This window comes from Ambystoma mexicanum, chromosome 5q, assembly GCF_040938575.1.
Source record: "Ambystoma mexicanum isolate Mex_15411 chromosome 5q, UKY_AmexF1_1, whole genome shotgun sequence".
NCBI classification, from domain to species: domain Eukaryota; kingdom Metazoa; phylum Chordata; class Amphibia; order Caudata; family Ambystomatidae; genus Ambystoma; species Ambystoma mexicanum.
In genome coordinates, this window is record NC_090933.1 from 1,053,846,309 (window position 1) to 1,053,868,476 (window position 22,168).

The following is a 22,168-nucleotide window of genomic DNA, read 5'->3' on the forward strand; positions in this document are numbered from 1 at the left end:
TGTCCCCTGGCTTGTTCAGGTAGTACATGGCTGTGGTGCTGTCTGTGGACCATCACTGTCTTCCCTTGCAGGTGTGCCTGGAAAGCCTTCTGTGCCTTGAAGACCATAGTAGTTCCAGCAAGTTTATGTGTTTGGACGCTACACTCGGAGTCCAAACTCCGTGTGCAGTCTGATGGGATAGGTGAGCCCCCCCCATCCTGTGAGGGATGCGTCTGTGGTTAGAGTGGCTTCCACTGCGGGGGTGGCGAATGGTTTCCCTATTAAAAGGTTTTCCTTCGACCACCACCGTAGCGAGAGAACCAAGACCTGCGAGACCACCACTAGATCGTCCCATTGTCCGCTGGCCTGACACCACTGGCTGTTGAGCCACTCTTGCATTGGACGCAAGTACAGGCGCGTGTGAGGTACCAAATATATACATGACGCCATCATTCCTAGTAGACGCATTGCTTTGCGTACCGTCACCTCTCGACCGGCTACATATTGAGGGATCTGAAACAGCATATTTTGGACCCTGTCGTTGGAGGGGAAGACGAGGCCATCCTTTGTTCGAATTAGAGCCCCTAGGAATTGTTTGATCTGGCTGGGGTCTAGACCGGACTTCTCGTTGATGGAGAAGCCCAGTTGGAACAAAAGGTCTACAGTCTTTTGGGTATTGGAGAAGCATGTCTCGTAGGAATCCCCTGTTATGAGCCAAACGTCGAGGTAAGGGTATACTGGGATGGACAACCTGCGCAGGTGGGCCGCTGCCACTGCCAGTACTTTCGTGAATACCCTCGGCGCCGACGCTATGCCGAAGGGTAGCACTTTGAACTGGTAGTGTTTGCCCTCTATCATGAACCTGAGGTATTTTCTGTGCGCTGGCAACATTAAAATATGAAAGTATGCATCTTGTCATGTAATCTCCCTGTGAAAGCAGGGGGATTACTTCCTGTAAGGTCACCATACGAAATTTTTGAGGTTTGACAAACTGGTTCGCTGGCCGCAGATCTAATACAGGGTGCATGGTTAAGTCCTTTTTGGGTACAAGGAAGTACACTAAATAAATACCTTCCGTTACCTGTGATCGAGGCACGACCTCTATTGCTCCTTTTTCTAGTAGCAGTTAGACTTCTTGAAGGATGGCGAGGTGCTCCGGTGATAGGCGTCGTCCCCTTGGGGTCTGTACGTGGGGGACCGACTGAATTCTATGCAGTAACCGCGGGCTATAGTTCACAATACCCAGCGGTCTGTTATTCCCTCCCATTCAGGTAGAAAGGATGTTAACCGGTCCCCGACCGGCGATGCATGGGAGGGGACCCGAACTTTCAGGTCATTTGGTATTGTTAGCCGGGGAACCTCTGGGAGTGGGGCCCTGACCTCTACCCTTGCCATGGCGTTGTCCTCTCGGAGTGTATTGGCCACTGGTTCCCAGAGTAGAGGACCAGTTGCCTGCAGAGTACTGCTGTTGCTGTTGACGCTGGCCTCGAAAAAAGCGTTTGTTGCTGAATCCTCGCTTATTGGGAGGCCTTGAGATCTGGTCTAGAGTCTTTAAGGTATCAAAATCCTTCTTAGCGGTCTCCAGTGCGTCGTCCACCGCTTTCCCCAAAGAGGTTGAATTCCTCGATTGGTTTGTTTATGAGTGACGCCTGGGTCTCTGGCTTAAAACCCGAGTTCCGGAGTCAGACATGACACTTGAGAAGTATGCCCTGGACTAAAGAACGGCCAGCCGTTTCTGCAGCATCTAGTGTGTTTTTGATGATGCTCTGGTTAACCAGAGTTCCTTCCGTTACAGTGGGTAACAAGCGAGTTCGTAAGGGCTCAGGGACGTCCGAGGTCTTGGCGTTACTTTCCCCATTGGGCATCAGCATAACTTGCCAGTAAGGTATTGTTATTGGCAATTCTGGTGGAAAAAGCTGCTGAGGCTGTAATTCTCTTACCCAGGGCGTAGAGCTTCTTTCCTTCCTTGTCTGGGGGTGCTTCTCTGGTTGATAGCGGAACCCCTGCCCTTTTCCTTGTGGTAGTTACTACCAAGGAATCTGGTATTGAGTGACCCTTAATGTATGATGGGTCCGATGGAGAGGGAATAAACAGTTTTTCAATTCTTGAGTTCACACCTCTAACCAACGCAGGTGTTGATAGCAATGGGGTGAGTCGTCTCTTAACGGAGGCGAGGAGGGGAATGACCTGGCTAATAGGAGGTTTCTCTTTAATGATTTTTTCTACAAAATCAATTTCGGGAGTAATTTCCCCAGCCTCAATTTCAAAATGCGCTGCTGCTTTCCGTAGTAGCGTGTTGAAAGTGGGTTGGTCATCTATAGGTGACTGGTTTGAGGAGAGGAAAGGTTTAGGACGTCAGGGTCTGTTGACACTGCTGGGGACCTCCAAGGCTGTGAGCCGCCTTCATCTGGGTCTTCTTCGAAGCCCCCGCCAACCCATGTCTGGGTTTTCCTCGAAACCCTCTTGTTCTAGGTTTTGTTGGTATTCACTATTGAAGAACTCCTCATCCTCTTGGAAGTGAGACTCTTCTTCAGTGAGGTCATAAGTATTAACCTCCTCTTGAAGGGGGTTAAATAGTCTAGGCTATTTAGCCCTGGGGTCCTCATGAAGTACTTCTTGGTCTCTTGGGCGTTATATGTTCAGGAGCGGACATAATTCTATCCAGTTTGTCCGTACATGATTGGAAACTTTCAAATGTCCAATGTGGTAACCCAGAACGATCTGGAGGCGAAAAGGGAAGCGCCTCCGCCTGTAGCCATCTAGATCTGTCCCATAACGTTGAGGATAAACTCCCTTCGCCTTCTGAGAACCCTTCTCGTAGGCTAGGTTCTTCCTTCGACAGAGGGAGCGGTCCCTGCCTTCCTTCCGGCATTCTTGGCGTCTCCCTGGCCTTGTGAGCGGAGCTCAGCGTATCCCTCGCCGTCCATCTCTGACCGTCAGTGAAAACTATACGAGCCAAGCTCTCGACGATTAAACACTCCGTCGAGGGTTCGTCTGGCGTTGTGTTGGGCAGTGCCGAGTCTTTCGCGCCGACGGCCACACCCTTACGAGGCACGTCGTCAGGCGTTTTGGTGGTAGCGCCCTTATGTGAGGGTGGCCCAGTCGCGAGTAGCGTCTGCGGTTGCGGAGAGGGCTTGCGACCCTTACGGTCGGCGGAGGACGCGGTAGGCCCGGCGTCTCCGTTGGCGCTAGGGCTTTGTCTTTGACGAAGAAGTGCCATGGGTTGTGTGTTTATGTTTCTTGTGTGCATCGCCATAAGTAGGGCTTGAGCTGAACTTGCCAGGGCCGGGGACAGACGCCGAGGAGCAGGTATGCTCCTTAGAGAGGTCTACAACCTCTGAAACGGAGGTAGGGTTATCACAGTCCTCGTCACTCGGCGGTGGCGGGTGAGGAATCAGCTCTAGACATAGCGTAGGCTGCCCACCTCTTGACCCTGCGGTCCTTTAAAGTCTTTGGGCGAAGAAGTTTACAGGCCGCACAGCCGTCCTCGTTGTGGTCGAGGGTTAAGCAACGGTTACGCCGTTTGTGCTTATCCTTCCATGTGAATTTGTCCTTGCAGCGTGGGCAAAATCTAAAAGGAGTCCTCTCCATAGTTGAGGATGCAGTTAAAAGTGATAACGACCCCGAAGGAAAGGGGGGGTGAAAGAGAAAGGCATTCTTAGAAAGAAACAGAAGTGTCCCATGACCCCCACTTTCCCTACTGTTAAGGCCGGCGAGGCCGGGCCAAGTGTTCAGCAGCGCCGAAGGATCGCCTCTGTCTGAGTCACCGCCGTCAAAGTTCTTAATCGGCGGTGAAAACAGCTTTGCCGTCGAAGGAGGGACCAGATGTAATCTTTAAACAATAACGACCAAGGGTCAAATAAATGTTTAGGCAACCAATATCTGGGCGGAAAAACAATCTGAGGGACCTCGACGTGTGAGGGATTGTGGGTACACTGCACGTCACTATATGGATAGTGTTACAAACACGCCTATGTCGACGTCCCCTTTTCGACTACGAAAAACAAAATGCAATACTCCGCAGTGACCACTGGATGTCGGACTATGCACAGCATGTGATTCCAAGCAGATTAACAAACATCAGAAATATCAATACTCATTTTTTATGTAAAAGCACTTACCAGAACACAAAGTCTGGTTTAACCCAATTCTACGGAGTGTCTTGCTTCTGAAAGATATTAGGGCAAACTTAATTCATTATTTTCGCTATCCCGATCACATTCTAATCGGTTAAATTATTTGCCCCACTCTTGCGTACCTGTTAATGTGCGTCGTTCTCAATGAACTTTTGGATGCTCAATGCGGGACTGTTTTGAGTACATCCGGCATTACAAAAGTCGTTAATCCTGTGCTTCAATTCGGACTGAGGCTCTGTGTGTACTAGATCCTTCTCGTGCGACGCTGTCGCTGCAAGATGATATGTGTATATTAAGATCTGTATCTTGCGAATTCACGCTTATTGACAATAACACAGTAGGGGCATCTCTCCCATCAAGGCATTCCTTACCTTGTTAACTGCAAAATAGTTACGAACCCGCTTGAACTCAGGGTTCCCTCTGTCATCTTGCGTCCAACAATGGACTGTTGCTAATCAGTATTACGCCCTCATCTGTCTGTTAAGTTAGCTCTGTTAGCCTATCTCACGCCTTTTTTGTCCGCCATCTTGGGTGTATGTTAACTTCAACTCTGTATGTGCGTGTCTGGTGGATGTTCATACTCATCTTGATTCATCATCGTTACATTTCAACAATTATATCATAATAGACACTCGGCCGCACCGAAATACATACATAAGTGCTCACCTTTTAAACCGATTATACACTTTATAGTTTGTTAATGATCTCATTCTTCCCGCATTATGGTACGTAAAGATACATCAGGGAATCACAGACAATAATAATTCTCGATATCATTACATTTCAACAATTATATCACAGATGAAATTCTGCCGCACAGAACTTAATACATTAGTACTCACATTTAAACAGATAATATAAGAGTTGTAATTTGGTAATGATCGCATTCTTCCCACATCAAAGTGCACGAAGATACAACAGAGAATCACGGACAATAATTATTCTCAGCGTCCTCTTATTACCTTAGACATTATTGAAGCAACTTTAACAATTAACTCACATTATATGTTTTTGCAATGTGTCGGTTCCCTTATATCCATTTTGACACATTTTATCTGGATCATGTGTCTGTTATTCTTAAGTTACCACTTCTAAATCATCTGAACCCATTACCTTAATAAGCACTCTGATCTCTTCTCTTCTGTTGTAGTTAATTTTTCTGTGTACATACAAATGTCAAAACCTCAGTAAGCTTTCCACACCCTGTTCTAGGTAACAATCTACTCTGACCAGTTCCTTCATAGGAAGCAATTCAAGTCCCATTCCATATTCATGCCTCGTGGATACATACTGTCCAATTTCTCTATCCAATGGATCTCTCTTTGTTGGAGTTTTTTGGTCAAATCACCTCCTCTTCATGGTAGGGTCACTTGTTCAAGAATCACAAACTTAATTTGTGCAATCATGTGTTTCTGTTGCCCAAAGTGTTGTGCAACTGGTGATTTAGCTGATTGTTGTCTTCTATTTCATTTGTGTTCACACCATCTTGTTTTGGCTTTCCGTCCTGTCAGTCCAACGTAGTAAATGTCACAAGGACATTTCATTCCATTAATCACATTTGTAGTGTCATATGTCGAGGTGTGCAGTAATGATATTTTGTTTCCATTCCATGGATGGTTTATTGTATTCCCTTTGATTATATTATTGCAACAATTGCAATTATTACATGGGATGGTCCCCTTATGTGTTATGTCACTTTTTTTCTTTTTGTGCCCAAGGTCAGATTTCATCAACTGGTCACGAATCGATGGACTCTTACTATATGCAAATAATGGTGGTTTGGGGAATAGAGCTGCCAAGTCAGGGTCCAATTCTAGTAATTTCCAATTATTTGTAATTATTTTTCTTATGCTGTTGCTTTGCTGAGAATACATATTAACAAACAAGTTCTGGAGCAGTTTTTTTTGCTTAGATTTCATTGTTTCTGATTTTTGCGGTCTCTAACTTTATCCGCATGTCTCGATACTAGATTTGGGCAATATCCCCTCTCTAAAAATGTCTTAGTAAGTTCCATCGCCTTCATGTCATATTCTTCCTCCCTTGATGCTATCCTTCTGTAATTCAAAAATTGACTTAAGGGGATACTCGCCAATGTTGTTTTAGGATGAAAACTCGATGCAAGGAGTAGACTATTCCTGTCTGTTTTTGTAAAAATTGTTGTCTCAAGTTTATTCGAGTCGAGATAAATCATCACATCCAGAAATTCTATTGAGGTTTTACTGTATTTGTGTGTAAACTTAATTCTCTGTGCAATGGTGTTCATAAATGTAAAGAACTCTTAATTCTTCTTCCGTCCCATTCCATACTCCAAATAAGTCATCTATAAATCGGACAAGACATTTAAGTTTGTTCTTCCATCTAGAAGTCTGAAAGGCATACGTCTCCTCTAGGTATGTCTTATAGGTATTAGCATAACTCTGGGCCATTGTGGCACCCATAGAGGTCCCCGATATCTGCACAAAGTAACAATCCTCGAACATTAAGCCATTATTGTTCAGGATTGTCAATAATTTCAATATCAATAATCGATCACTTCTAACAACTTCTTCCGTATTTAGCAAGAGCCATTCCATGGCTTTCAGTCCTGCTTGATGGTTAGTGTTGGTATAAAGGCTTGTTACGTCCATCCTGAACATATCATCTGTGTTTGCGTCAAATGTAATTGATTCCAGTCTCTTCAAGAAATGGTCTCTTGGTCTCTTTGATACAGGTAGTCGATTTTTGTGTCAATGGTTGAATTACTTTAACATATTGGGCTAAAAGGTTCCAGTAAGCTATTTGCTGCAATTATCGGACGTCCAGGTGGGTTTATCAGGCTCTTGTGCATCTTTGGTAAGATGTAGATCACTGGCATTATCGGGTGTGAATTCATCAGGAACATTTTGGTCTTATTTGTGATATCATCTGCTTCCGCTTCTTCTAGTGTCTTCTTTATTATTTCCCGTATCCTTTCCATGGGGTCCAGAAATATTTCTAAGTAGGTATCCTGGTCATTGAGTTGTCGTTTGATTTCTGTTCTATTCTTCTCAATGTCTAAAATGACCAGTGCTCCTCCTTTGTCGGCTGGCTTCAATATGATGTCAGAATTCTGCCATAATTTATCCAGAACTTGTTTTTCTCGGTTAGTCAAATTGGAGCTTTTTCTGTCTCTAAATTTGATTTTCTGGAAGTCTTTCAATACTGTTTTTTGGAATGCATCCAACACTGAATTTTGTATAGGTGGACTGAAGGTGCTTTTTGGTTTCATCTCCAGGTTCTCTGACGTAGGTCTTCTTTCTGGTACTCGAGAGTCAAAAAATATTTTCAATTTCATTTTCCTGGTCAATTTGAAGAAGTCCATCTTCTCCTTGAGTAAAGTACCGTTAAATGTGGGAACAAATGAAATTCCTTTCTGTAGTGTTTTTCTTTCAAACTTTGTCAATTGATACCTAGATATATTAACTACTAGGTTTTCTTCTGTTGTAGGTTGGCTTTTCTCGATGGATTTTTTTCTTTTCCCCTCTTCGGCACGGATTTGGTCTAAAAAAAAAATAAAATAAAAAGTGTATGTTGGTGTTGCATTTTCCGCAGTTTGTTTAGAAGTTGTTGGTGCTTGACTACCACTAGGGGCCTCTTCGTTCTCTCCCCATTCTCTACTTGGGGCGGTTTCAGATGTTCTGTCTGTCCACTAGATGCGTCCGATGACTTGTCTGGGTCGGGTCTCTCCTGTTTTTGTTCCACCCAGATCTTGTATTTCTGCTGTTGTCTCTCTGTTGATAGTAGTCTTTCCACGTATAAACAATATCAAGTTTGTAGTCTAGAGTATCCCTCCTGAATGTCCTTATTTTCTCAGATTCCATTTTTTTTTATAGTTGTCCAATTTGTTGTTAATTTCCTCCAAGAGTGAGGATAACTCGTCCTTCGTCATCAATGAAGATAGTGCTTTTTTAGTTGTTTCTAAGTCAAGTTCAATTGTTGTTAAAGATTTAGATAACTCCTCAATCGTTAAGAGAATAAGGTCCAGTGAACACGTAGAGTACGAGTCTCAACGTTTCACGAAGTCTGGGTTTTCCTTACAAAGGGTAGGTTCCAGATCGATCCTTAGACCTCTTGAGATTCGTTGTGCTCTAAAGTATTGTGACAGTAGTTTCATGTAGTCTCTGACTTATTTCTCGATGTATAAAACGCTCTAATTTATCAGAGTCTTGAACCAAGATCACGTTTCCCTGTGTAAATGTAGCACATTGAGAACTCTTCGACCTTCTTCCCAGGCAGAAATGTAGACAGGAGCAATTTGTAACTGCCATGGTCTTCCTGAAACTGCCAGTAGATCAGGCTTTGTAAATAAAATATGCTAAATTATAAAATGGTAGTGCATTCAATGCCTTTCGGTGGGACCTGTGAGCTCTGGTTTATGACCTCGAAAATAACAAAAAAAACGTTGTTTGCTTCCTACCATACGATCCTAGTTCGTTGGATTTGCAATGCGCTATTAGCTACTGCGGCTTCTAGCAAGCTACTATGAGCACATTTCTGAAAAAGCATGCTTGGAGGCCTATTTGCAGCGCGTAGTCAAATTCAAAATTTGATACTTACCTGTGATCCATCTTTATTAGCTAGGTTTCTTTAACGTGAGATACCGTTATGTAGGGTATTCTCCAGCGTAGTTCAAGTTACTGTGTGGCTATCAAGGAAGCCCCCCCCTCCTCTAAGTTTTGAGCGCTACTCCCACAGCGGGTAAGTTTGCGCCTCTTTACCGTGCTGAACTTGCATTTTTACCACTTTATCATGCTGCAGCATATCTCATCACAAGTGTATCTGGGTATCTAGGAACTGCACTGGATACCCTTCCAATCATGCATCATGTTCAAGACTACCTACATCACCTACAAAGCAGTCACAACCAAAACACCATTCTACAGAAACTCAGCATCTCTGGAGACCAGCAAACCGCCAGAAGGCCGAACAATGCAAGCAGGATACTAAACTGCACAAAAGGAGACAAATACAAGAAGCAGACCTGCAATGCATTCCGCATTGGAACAAGCTACCTTTGCAGATAACACTGTCCTGCTCCATCCTACATTTTAGAAATACCTGAAGACTCTACCCTTCAAAGAGCATCTTACCAATTCTGGATCACTGCACTCAACCGTTTCTGCCGCTCGAGTCCCTCCTCTCCTCCTGCTCCCACCAACCCATGCCAGCTCAATATCCCATCACCCTACTCTTAACCTCTCAGTGACCCATTGGTGGCACACATTTGCAGATCCAAGAGACCGAGACCCTGTTCCAAGCCAATGTACAAATGGTGTCCATTATCACCCTAGGAGTTCCATTTCCTTACAGCAATACACAGATTCCCTTTTAGGTTATGAAACCGACTATGCATAGAACTCATGGGAAAGCAAACATTTTAAATAGCACAAGCCTACCCAGTAACTTATTCAGCATTTAAAGTCCACCATTAACTTTTCAAGCAAGGGTTCCCTGTTCAGTTTAAGAAATGACTCTCTGGATCTGGTTACTTGGATTTAAATAATAACTGTGCAAGAGTATGTGAGCAACGACCCAGCGGTGGGCAGGTCTCGTCACCAACTGAAAAGCTTGTCAATGTATCCCAATTCAACCTAAATCCAGTATCTTTCCCAAGTTCCCCAATTATTGACACCCCACCCCCTTTTTTAGAGTACTGAGACTAAGAGGAGGGATGGGGTAATGAGGATGACCAGAAGCGGCAAACCCACTTTGTGTTCTAGTCGTTGGAAAATGTTAACCAAGACCAAGACATTTAAATTTGACACCGCTGAACAGAATGGAAGAGATCGATGGAGACTGCAGCTGCATCAGACTTGTTCTGATGCTGGTTGGGACACCAGAGGTGAGCAGGCTGCAGGACGCAGCACTGAGGCTGACAAAACCAGCATGCAGAGAGACTAAGCCGAGAAGTTAGACGCATTAGTGCCACAGGCAGCTGGAGCCACCAAGGGCAGAGGAAGGCAAAACGGGAACCAATCAGCTAACAGAACGCACTCCTGGTCAACAGACTGAGAGCAAAGAAGACAGTGAGATGCAAGGAATGCCAAAGCCGCCAGTGAAGACCGGTATGCCCAGGGAGAGCAAATGGGAAACCAGGGCGCTTCGAGTCGAATACTGCATACTATTCAAAGTGGGAGAGAGCCCAGAGGAATAGATACGGACATTGTTACAGTGAGTCTCGGACTCTCACCCATTAGAGGGCACAAAAACCTTTGGCAGGAAAGTAAACCAGGTAGTTTGCGTGTTTAGGACCTGCACCCAGGTAATAAAGTTGCAATACCCTAGCAGGAGAGTAAACAAGGGATGGGAAGAAAAGTGAGAAAAGACAGGGGGGTAAAACCTCCACCCTGAAATTGTGTAACATTGATAACCAATACAAAAAGGGAAGAACCCTTTGAAAGATAGGTAATGAAGTTTAAATGTCCTGGCAGGAGAGTACACCAGGGGTAAAAGGAGGGTTAAGAAAGCTCAGGGGTAAAAATCTTTCAATGAAATTGTGAAGCAGTAATAATTGATACAGAAAGGGAAGAACTAGACCCCTTTGAAGGATAAAGGAAACCCAGAGAACGAGAGACATACCAACACTGTGAAACCGTGGCAGAAGAGTAAACCAGGGGTAAAAGGATTGAAAACGATTGGGGATAAAAACAAATCCTTGAAGTTGTGGAACAGGGACAATCAATGCAGAAAGGGACGAACAACACCCTGTGAAAGTATAGAAATACCGACAGTGAGGAATTAAATATTCAGAAGAACTGTGTAATTGAAGGAAAAACAGGGGGTGAACAAACCCTCACCTTTCTTGAGTTGCAAAAAACATTCAATGGTAAAAACTGAAGGGACAGAGGGAAACAGTAATTTTCCTTAAAATTGTGAAAAACTGGTAGTATATAAGTGGAGAGGATACAAGGGAGAAGTCGTCCCGCCCGCCAATCCCCCTCCCCCGCCCCCCGTGAAATGATGGAAAATTGACTTTCGCGAAGTACCGGGCAGACAGTGCAAGACCAGAAGAAACACGGGTGAAGGAAAGACCTCTGGTGAAACCTTATTCCCTTTCTTTTCTGCACCTTTGAAAGAAAGGTGCAAGTATGTAGCTTACACAAATCCCCATTTGCACATTACATTGAGTTTAGCATGTTATGGTCAGTTTAGGGTTTTGGAAACCACAAGACGGAGGACGCTTTATTGGTTTAACATCCTGACACAGACGTTCATTAGTTTTGTTGAGGCAGGGAAACCCCTCATAGACCTAGGGACTTATTATTTTGACAATAAAAGTTCTATTTCAATCAGAAACAAAAGATCATCTGCATGCAGGGTGACTTGATCATCTCGTCCCAATGGTCAGTAGAACCTAGAGATCAGTATCCCACTGGTTCCACTCTGCCAGCGGTTCAATCACCAACACAAGTAAAAAGAAGAGCTGAAAGTGGACACCCAGACTAGTCCCTTTACCCAGGAGGCAACTATTCTGAGGCCTAACCGTTGATCTTTACCTTTGATATTGCTGCAGGATATTAAAAAACGTGGCAAGCACAGGAAGTTCAGCTCAAAGCCCATATTTTCCAATGTAGCGCAAAGGAATGTCCATTCAATGGAGTTGAAAGCTTTGTGTGAGTTCAAAGAACAGAACCAGAGAGAAATTGGCAAGCTCCCCAACCAGCGCAAGCGCGGCAAATCTTTTTAAATGTGTTCTCATAGATCTGCTCGGCATAAAAATGCACTGGTATGGGTGTATTAATGCAGGCATTAACCAAGACAGTCGATTTGCAGGGGCCTTAGCTAAAATTATGGTTTCATAATTGGTGTGATACGATAGGAGTTACACCAGCCCCACGGTTTATCCTTGTGCATATTACACTAAAGTGACCATGTGTAAATCTATGGAAAGAATACATTTTTCTCTACTGGTTACAAAAAAGTTCAGAAGATGTTAACCATAGGATATATGTCCCGGAGTCATCTGTGCCTGTAGTTGTTGAAAACTTTCAATCTCTGCCCGGGTCAGTTCAAATTCCAAGGTATCCCTCAGTTTGTCAGTCAACTGGAAGACAAATCTATCCCCTAGAAAAGCCTCAAAGGCCACTCTTCTACTGGTTCTCCCAGCCACTCTTCTACTGGTTCTCCCACTAACCGTTTTGCATCATAGGATGCGAAAGCGGGAACAATCTAAGCTCCATCATCACAAGTTGAGGCATGATCATCCTGTACTGCAGGGACCCATCTGCCTCCTCATCCAGTTTAGTGAGCCAAGTGAATAATTTCCCAGTTTCATCCCGTTGCTCAAAAATTAAACACCTCACAGCCAGCTCAGATGCTGTGCATTATCCATATAACATCTACTTTCCTACATATGTAGTCTTGCTATGAATGTGAAAATTCCAACTCTAGATGCTGAATAATTGCTTCCAGCTCAGCAATCTCTTTGTAATTACCCTTCTTATACATCATTGGAATAGCCCTAGCTCTAGAAACAGTGTTGAACGTCTCCCAAGTGTGGCAGACAAGTGTCAGTCTGCAGTCCACGGTTCGCGGAGAGGCTCAGGTCGGAAGTGTGTAGCTAACTTTCCGGCACTGAATCTGTGGATTCGTTTGGCAAGATTGTTAGGACTGTTTAGCAAACTGAACGTGATGCTGTAGACGCCATTGAGTAGCGTTGTTAAAACGGTGAGGCGCTGTTAAATAACTGAACCGACTTTTAGGGCCCTGTGTATGCAGAAACTGTGGGGACCTTCGCTTTGATCTGCATGCAAGCTCGGCTTTTTTATGTTGGGTGTTTGAGCCACTGTTTGTGACTCTAGAGAAGGCGGGGTGCTTAGTCCCTTTGATCTAGTAGTGCTGTTTCTTCTTTCTACAGACTACAATAATTTCAATCTACTCGCTCCGTCATGAGGATCATAATTGAATTGGATTTTATTTCAATTGAAATAATATTGTAATGTGTTTTAGTGTATTTTAAAATTTGTTTTACATCATTTAAAATTGGCACAATGTGCCTTGGGCTAAGGAGCCAGCCCGGAGTTAATTAACAGACACTCCAAGATGGAACCATCTTGACTGAAAATAAAGTTGTTCCAAAATGATTGCCCTACCTTATAGCAGGAGGATCCAATTGTGGCGGCTCCAATACAAAACCTGGGAGAGGAACAGCCTTTTATGCCTGCAGGCTGTATACGAGAGAGAGAAGCTGGCCATTTGGGACTAGGCACTGTTGACCATTTTCAATAGGAAGGAAAGCGACAACAGTTCTAAAATCTTCCAAGCCAAAATGTAGGTTATCACCTATTGCGGGGCAAAAGATCACAGATTTGTTTTCTAAAACTAGGGGTACGAGTACAGAAATTAGATTGATAGTCCCGGTTAAGGGAATAGCCATGTTAGACTACTCTCTGATGATTGATAGTAATGAACTAATTGGGGGGAATGAATTGGGCGACTTGAGTATAATTGAGTTTGCTCATTTAGCACTTGTGAGTGCTGAACAGGAATGTGTTGTAGAGAGTGTTGTGATGCATCTGTTGCGGGCTCTCCGACTGAGTTAACAAATGTTTTTGATAATTATACAGCGAACCAACATAGGTTAAGGTTAAATGTATTAGAAACCTTGTATGAGGCGGTTGAAGAATCAGAATGGGCCGCTATTCACCATACTTTGAGGGAGGTGGATGAACGAATAAGTCAGACTCAACCCACAGTCTCTGCACTTAACATGGTCCTTAGATCTTTCGTTAACCTATACGATAATATCTGAAACTTAGTTAAGGCCCATACACTGATTCCAAGTGATATGCATATCAAATTAGAGGGGATAGAAATGCTCCACAGAGGCAAATATGATCAGCTAGTCAGATGTAAAGCAGGGTTAAGTGAAGCCCAAAGGTTATGCCCGACTAATTTGCTTCCTACTGTGGTAAATTACGCCTCGGTTGAAGGTGTTGGCAATAGCACCTGTTATGCCAGTCTGTGTGGAGCATATAGAAAGTTGCAGTGGCGGAGAAAGGAATGTAGAGGTGGACGTAATTACTGATGTAATTGAACATACCTCTTTAGGGGATGATGAAGAGGTGATAATACAGCATGAACCTACAGGTCCGGCTAATGGGTCGATGAAGCCCAAGTCCTAACAATTATTAAAAAAGAAACGCTTCATCCCAAAAGTTCCTGTGAGATTTCACTGTAGCAGAATCCATGACCGGGGGCAGAATTCCAGGAAGCAAGCTCCACAAGTAATGATCCTGGTTTTAGAAGAGAGTATTCCCAATGGTAAGGTTAACAGAGAACGGCACTGTATAGATCCGAGATCCTGCTTTGTGCAATAGATGATTCAAATAAAATCCCCACAAGGGACTACAGAGGTGAACATAGGGAAATCTTGTCTAATGCTAGACATGGGGGCACAAACAGATAACATAACGGGAATATCAACCTTGGCTTGGTTAATGGATCAACAGCCGCAAGAGCGGCTAAATCTCCCAAATAAATCTCCAGTTTTAAAATGCGGTGATCATTCAAGGACCTGTCAAGTCTTCTGAACCGGTAATGGGTCGATCAAGTTTAATGAGTTGTAATATTCCTACTCTAATACCAACAAGTATGAATGTAGATAGCCTGTTGAAAAAAACAATGTGCCAGAATCTATGACGGTTCAACATCATGCTGGGGCTTGTGAAAGGGATACTAATCAATTGAAGATTCATATTTGTCCATCTAATGAATGCAGTAACGAGAATGTCCCGGTCTCCATGTATCCAAACTTAAATGACGGGGTTGAGGGTCTATTAAACAAGATGTATGTTCCCAACTCAGGAAAGAATGTGGGACTAAAGACGAATTCTCTGGGGAATGATAATAAACTGTATAGCATTCTAAGACCGGTAAGGAATTGTGACGTGCTGTCTGACAGCAACAAAATGCAACTCTGCCTGCTTGGAAGAATGATTCCCAAAGAAAACAATCGTCCTCTCCAGTTGACCAGTTTATTGGGGGCGAACTCTCTGGTGTGTTTGAACAGGGGTAATGTTCTTGTGATTCTTTTCCCCACATTACAGGGCTGAGTTCATGGACTTCCTCTGAGTCGAATTTGCTGATCGAAGGCAAATGGACAAGTGCACCCTCCATTTTAATTCACGATTGGTGATGCAGTTGGTTTACTCAGAGGGTAAAACTAAACAATCTAGGTTTTAACATTAAAACCTTGAAGAAACACAGGGCTGACTCAACCAATTCTAACTTTGGTGGTGGTTTTAAAATTGTATTGAACACTGAGGGATCTTGCCGGAGAGAGGTAAGAGAACACACTGATCACCAAATTGCTAACAAGATTGATTGGGCTTCCATTACAACTACCCTGTGGGGAAGATCTGAGCCATGAATGTTTGAGGGATAGTGGTCTGGTTAAGGGGAACGTATCTTTGAAAATGGTCTCTTGGATTTTCAGGGGGAGTTTGAATCTTTTCAATAACTTGGAAGCAGGGCGCATGTTAAAGGGTTTGAATTTTGTTTTTCTGAAAGAAACTTGGTTGGTACACCAGGGACCGATGGGTTTCAGGTCCTCTCTCAGTCGGCAAAGGCTAGTCTGGTCAGGGCTTCAGGAGAGTTGACTATTGCTAATAAATCAGCCTTGGGTGATTGCCACACCAATTCAGAATCTCCCTTATGTTATGTTATGGCGATAGCACTATCCTCACTGGAGGCCTCATTTAACCTCTTATTGATTACGTTTAATGGCACAAAGGCGAGGCTGAGTTGGATGCCTTTATAGAGGTCATTGTGGAATCGATCCAATGCTGGCTGAATGCAGTTTGTAATGGTAAGGTTATCTTAGCGGTAGACCTCAATGCGAACTGTTGCTTTTCCGATACAGATGTTCATTCTTGGGACATCTCCAGATATAATGTCTTCAAACTTTAATATCCAAGCAGGTAGAAAGTGGCATTTAGGTTTGTCCTCTCACTTAATTGGTGGAGTGGCTGGGGATGAACTAACTGAACCAACTTGGTGTAGAGGGGACAGTAAATCGACGCTAGATTCCATTTTTGTGGACAGCTATCTGACTGTTTGGGCTTTGAAATTGTGAAAAATAACAATCATTGCATGCTAAAAGCAGACTTTAAAGATACATTTTCAAGTGCAAGGAAGGGTACTTAATTTGACAAATGGGGCTAGGAATGCTAATCGCTGGTCTCCACATAACATTGGGCTGATGAAATGATGAAAACTAGCAATTTAGAGTCATTTGTGGGAAATTTGATGGAAAATGTGCAATGTAACACTAGACTAAGAGTTGCTAAGCAGAGAAATAACCATCAACAGGTCTATGACGCTCAATTAATAACAGAAAAGTGTTTTGATGCGTAGACATATTAGAAAAATTAAATTATCACTGGAATGAAGTACCAACATAAATCAAATTGAGTGAGTCAAACAAAGTGTTACAAACTTCTGTAAATCAAGGCAGGCTACAATCCTGCAAAATGATTAAGAGTCTGTGCTGTGCATCTTAATTAAGGGACATAATCCTAGAGATATTGGAATCAGACCCAAGTGACCACTGTATGGAAATCTGTGAACTCTATTCCTCGAACAAGTGCTACTTTAGATTCTGTGATCTTCAAGATTAACCCACGTAATCATGCTGTAGAATGGTCTCAAAAACTTTACCTGAACTTTCATTACCGGATTTCTGGTTTACTCCAGAGTAATAAGGGTATAAGTTCGCCAAGGGGGTTTGGCCCAAGAGTTCGATCATCCCTGGGGGCATTTTTGCCAGCAAACCAGCTGGTTAAAAGGTCCCAACTATTGGGACACAACCACGCCTTTGATGCCGAGGTGTTGTTGCATAAAAGACAGCGCATGCCCAAATTAAAGCTATGTGTAAGGGGAAGAATGGGTGTGGAAACAAAGAAATAGCAATCCTGAATAAGAACTTTAATGCTGGGTTGTATAACCGGAAATACCAGTAGATTTTGCCAGCATATTAAACCCTATAGAGACTGATCAATATTTGCAGATCCAAGCCATCACGGAAGATACGTGGGTGAAGTATTTCAGACTTGTACGTAAAAGAGAGTTTGATGGTATGACCATCCTACACGTGTAAAAACTGGTCAGGGGCTCTTTCTTGGGATCTGGATGACATTGTCTTTTTAATTAAGACAAATGCCCCTGGTCCCGGTTGGTTATCCAAAAAATTAAAATCTAATCCCATAATATGGTCCCATGGAATGTTCTGGTTATTTGGAAATATACTGTTAAATCTGAAGTTTCCAGGGCCTTAGGGTGCTGCTCATTTAGTTCTGATCTTCAAGGGAGGCGACAGATTATCACTGCTGCAGTTCCGGCCAATCTCGTTATTGAACACTTCAAATAAGATTTTTGCAAGGATTCTTTTCAAAGAGCTTCAAAACTGGGCTGCTGGGGCAAATTGTTTGGACTTTTGCCAGGCCGGTTTTAAGAAGGGCGTAGGAACAGTGTGAAATAGTTTTGTTCTGTCCCTTATTGCTATTCAAGTGAAAGAGGAAGGGAGGCCGGCCTTTTTGGCATTCCTTAACATTAGTAAAGCTTTCAACAATGTCAATAGAAAAAGCTAAATAATGGATGCCCCTGGCCCCTAATTAGTATGCTGGAAGCCCTCCATTTAGGAACAAAAGTAAAGATTGGATTGGACTCTTATGGGTCTTGTACAGACTTCATTGACACCAATCAAGGGGCTTTGGCAGGGGTGTGTCCTTGCCCGTTTCCCCATTTAATTTCTATATAAAAAGATATGGCAACCTGTTGGGAATCGGCAAGGACTAACCCTTCTCCCCTGTTCTGGGGGCAGTAAAGCTGCAATATTTGAATTATGCTGATGACATGGTCATTTGCTTCTTGACACCAATGGGTCTTCAGCGACCTCTGCATTGTAGTGGTGTCTTCCTTGATAATTTGGATCTCTCAATATCTTTAAATCCAAAATCCTGGTATTAAACAGGAAACTGACAAAGTGGAATAAATGTAAATCGACCTTGAACGGACAAGATCTGGAGGTTTTCAATCATATTTAATATTTGAGCTCCTTCATTTACGCTACTAGGGGTAAGATAGGGCCTGCTGGAGATCTTAATGTTAAAATCTTAGCGGCAGCAAGTCAGTTGTCTCAATTTGACTTTAAATTTGTCAGATTTTCAGCTCTGATGAAACTGTACAGATGGAAAATCCTCCCAAGGCTGATCTTTGGGGCACAGAGGTATGACGTAGCTATTCCTTGGGCACAGCTACAGGCAATGTGGAGGAAATTATTGCGACTCCACAAGTCAGTCCCACGGGTGGGTATTTAGTATGAATTGGGTGAAATCTGTGAAAAACCAGAGGGTGTTGCACAACCTAGTCCCCAGGGATCCCATATTCAGGTGGCCAGGGAAAGGCCATCGCTTTTGGATCCTGTCTCTGGGGGCGGACAGGCGAGGGAGGATCACCTGGGAAGGTGGTTATCGGGCATTGTGGGAGAAACACCTGATGGTGAGAGATGGTATTCCCTTTTTCCACAACCCACCTAACCCATATCCCTGCTCATTTTATGGGAAACTACAGATCCCATAATTACTCCCCACTTCACATGGACAACACTACTGACCCAAGGAAGATGAGGAATGGAATGAGGCCAGGAAGATTACCTCTACTGACTTGCCATGGCTCTGTACCTTTAATGAGACCAGGCAGTGTCAGTCACGTAATCCTAACTATGCGCACCTGTCATTTGTTAACACAGCCTGTAAGGATAAACGGTGGCACGCATAGGAACACTCTGAGCGAGGCTGAGTACAAGGAGCAGCTCTTTCGGGGCCAATGCAAACCAAGATATAGAAGTTCGAAGACTTAGAGGCTGATCGGCAGTTGCAAAGAACGAGAGAGCCAGGCGAGAATTCCACACTTTGGGGAAGCCGTAAGTGTTCAAAGACTGAAACCGAGTGAGTGGAAAGGAGAAACCTTCAAGATGCTTCAAAGCGGCCCGCTACCTTCCCGGAGAGAATCAGGGGAGGCATTGGGAACGGCCTTGACTGCTGCATGAAAGACGTTGAAGAAAGAAGCCCAATTAACACAACCGGTGAGTTATCGAAGACAACAAAAGTCTGGTTTGTGTTAAAAGCAAAGGTAACTGTATCCAAAAGTTGAAGGTTGCGTCTGTGCCGATAAAACGCTTAATGATTAGGACAATTGCTTAATGATGTATACAAAGTAACACTGCGAGGCGGAATCACTAATTCGAAAGTCTGTGAAATGTTCTGAGTTGCAGTGTATTCAAACGGGGACCGAAAGCAAGAAAGTAACTGCGATCCTGATAAAAGTTGAATAAGTGAAAAGAAAAGTATGTGAACTCTGAATCTGCCAAGAGGGCGAAGTATATGAACTTTGAAAGAGGTGAAGAGGGTAAAGTAAAGAGAATAAGAAACTGCAAGTACCAAGACACATTGGTATTGCGAAATGACGAAGATTATTGAAATGTTTAAAGAGGTCAACGTGGTCATGCAGAGGTCTACGTAAAATCCTTGCAGTTTCGAAAGGCTTTGACAGTAAATAAATAGAGACAAAATATGGGTAAGGGAAGCCTCAGAGAAAAAGCGGCTTGAGCCCAGCGGGGGAAGCCTGTGCTGAATTGTGACAAAGGAAAAGTCAAGAATAGAACTGTATATTTATGACAAGGCAGACAAAACCTAAGGAATTGATTGAACTGCCAAAAGCTTGAAGCCCAAGTCTGAACTGTTGAATTGTACCAGTAAGCCAAAGTGTGCAAGACTGATGGAACTGTGCCATCCACCCATCCTTTGTAAGGAACTCTCAAGACACTGTGCTGCTTAACGTTGGGAAGGGAGTTGTTACCTAAGCCATTCAAACTTTTTTCCTTTTGTATTCCCTGAACGCATTTGTCTTTTGAGAAGGAGGGCAAGGTTAGTTTTGTATATGTCTTTATTTTGACTAGACTGGTTTGGACATGTTTGTTATTTGTTTGTCGAGACTACTCCCATTCTAGAGTTAGGTGCAATTAGGAATTCTACTAACCCAACCAAAATAAAGCTTTTCACAACGTGTATCTATTGTGTCTGTCTACTATTGATACCATGCCCTCCTTACAAATTCCACTACAGACGATCATTGACTGGTGTCCCTTGCAAACATATGCCAACAGTCTACCCTCCACCTGCGTCCTATTTGAATCTGAATACAATGTGGGGTAATGGGACCCGCAGGATCCTTGATAACTGGGTTCAACCCTGTAAAAATGAGTAGTCAGCTGAGGAGTGGTCTTGTAACCCATATAAGGTCAAACTGAAGCTGTATAGATGTGTAGGGATTCAGTCTAGGCCAGTTCTCCTAGCATACTGTTTTAACCTTTTAACTGCCATGGGTCCCTCCCCCCCCCCAGTGCCAAGGCCTTTTTTGGTGATTTCAGTATTTCACCATGCAAAGCCTTCTAACATTTGCTCCTTCATTAACCCCTTAAGTGCCAAGGATGAGCTATCTCGTCCTTGGCACTGGGGAGGTAATCCCAAGGACGAGATAGCTCGTCCTTGGAACTTAAAGGGTTAATGACTATTTTAGTTGGTCAATAAAAAATAAAATGTGCTGCATCTGTATCAAAGGAAATAGCCCTATAGAGATTTTCACTCTAAAAACTTGAAGTTGAAGCTAAATTTACTACCGCCCATGGAGGTGGTTGGAATTAGGAGGAATGTGGCATTTTATTTTTTACATTTGTATAGCGCACAAACAGCCCCTGGGCATCGTGGCGCTGTTACTTGAGGGGAACTTAGTTACAGAGAAAGGTACAAGTGGGTTATGCATTTACATAAACACATTTTGCAAGTTAGCAGGAAATGCAATGACAGTCACATGATGGGGTGTGGTATTGACAGTCTCATGCCAAGTGGCATGAGACTGTGCCAATACTGCCTGCAGGATGAGTCTTTAAAACATTTATGTATATCCTGCCAGGCATCGAGTTCCATTCGGAAGGAAAAAACTGCCACCATTGTTAGCACCTCGGATGAGGACCTCTGGATTCATATTTGAAATACTAATGACATTTCTGTTTTACTAAGATTTTTAGACTTTTTGAAAGTGGTTTTAGATTTTTTAAATGTATTGGAATAGGATTGTTGATATATTGGTATTAATGTATGTTACAGTTCTATGTAATCTTGTAATGTGTAAAAAGTCCAGTTTATGAATTAGAACGCACAATAAAATAAATTACCAAAGGAAAAGCAGCATTTTCATCCACAAAGGAAGAAGGAATTCAAGGGTCCCTTTCACATGAAAAACATGATTTTTAAACACTGCCACAAAACGGGTTTGCATCTGTGGTTTCAAGTTGAGGCAGTTTTAATGTGAAAAATGTACCCCTGCTAAGATAAAAACGTCAGGGAAAAAGACATGGCGCGTGCTGACAAAAAGTAAAGTACATTATGTTTTGCACGCAAAATACCAGCAAACATTTGAAAAGAAAAGCCCACTTTGTTTCCATGAAAACGTTTCTGTAGGGACAAGGCAAACCCTTTGCTTGGTGTGGGACACGTGTCACAAGGGACTCCCCCCCCCCCACTGAAGGCCTGGGTTATATCCCACCACCCCAGCTACTTTACAACAATAAAAAGCAGCTTGCCTGAAAGGTGTGGAAACCAAGTGTCCTTTAGACTTGCTGTCTCTGCAAGACAATTTCCCTTGGTTGGAGCATGACCAGAATGTAAGCATGAGGTGTGAAAACAGGGTCTACAATTTTCAAAGAGCAAACAACCAACTTCAAAGAGACTAATAAAACAACTCTGGTCACTGGCTTGCCCAGAGTGGCAAATTACAGATGGCGTGGAGGAAGTGAAGCTCATATTTGCACATATGAAGATTCCATTTGTTTAAAAGGACCATAATCCTTTGGGCCTTTTTCTCAGCAACCATAGGTCATACGGATTACATATATACCAAACATACAGGCAATTATGACCTGGGTATTTCAAACCCGTATGTGCTAAAACGACAGCAAAGCCATTATTTTCCTTCGG

The 22,168-nt window shown here is 43.3% G+C and overlaps 1 protein-coding gene across 2 annotated transcripts in view; it reads right to left on the reverse strand.

Moving 5' to 3' along the window:
- Positions 1-22,168, reverse strand: part of DSCC1 (DNA replication and sister chromatid cohesion 1) — a 332,122-nt gene that overhangs the window by 59,825 nt on the left and 250,129 nt on the right. The window lies entirely within an intron of this gene.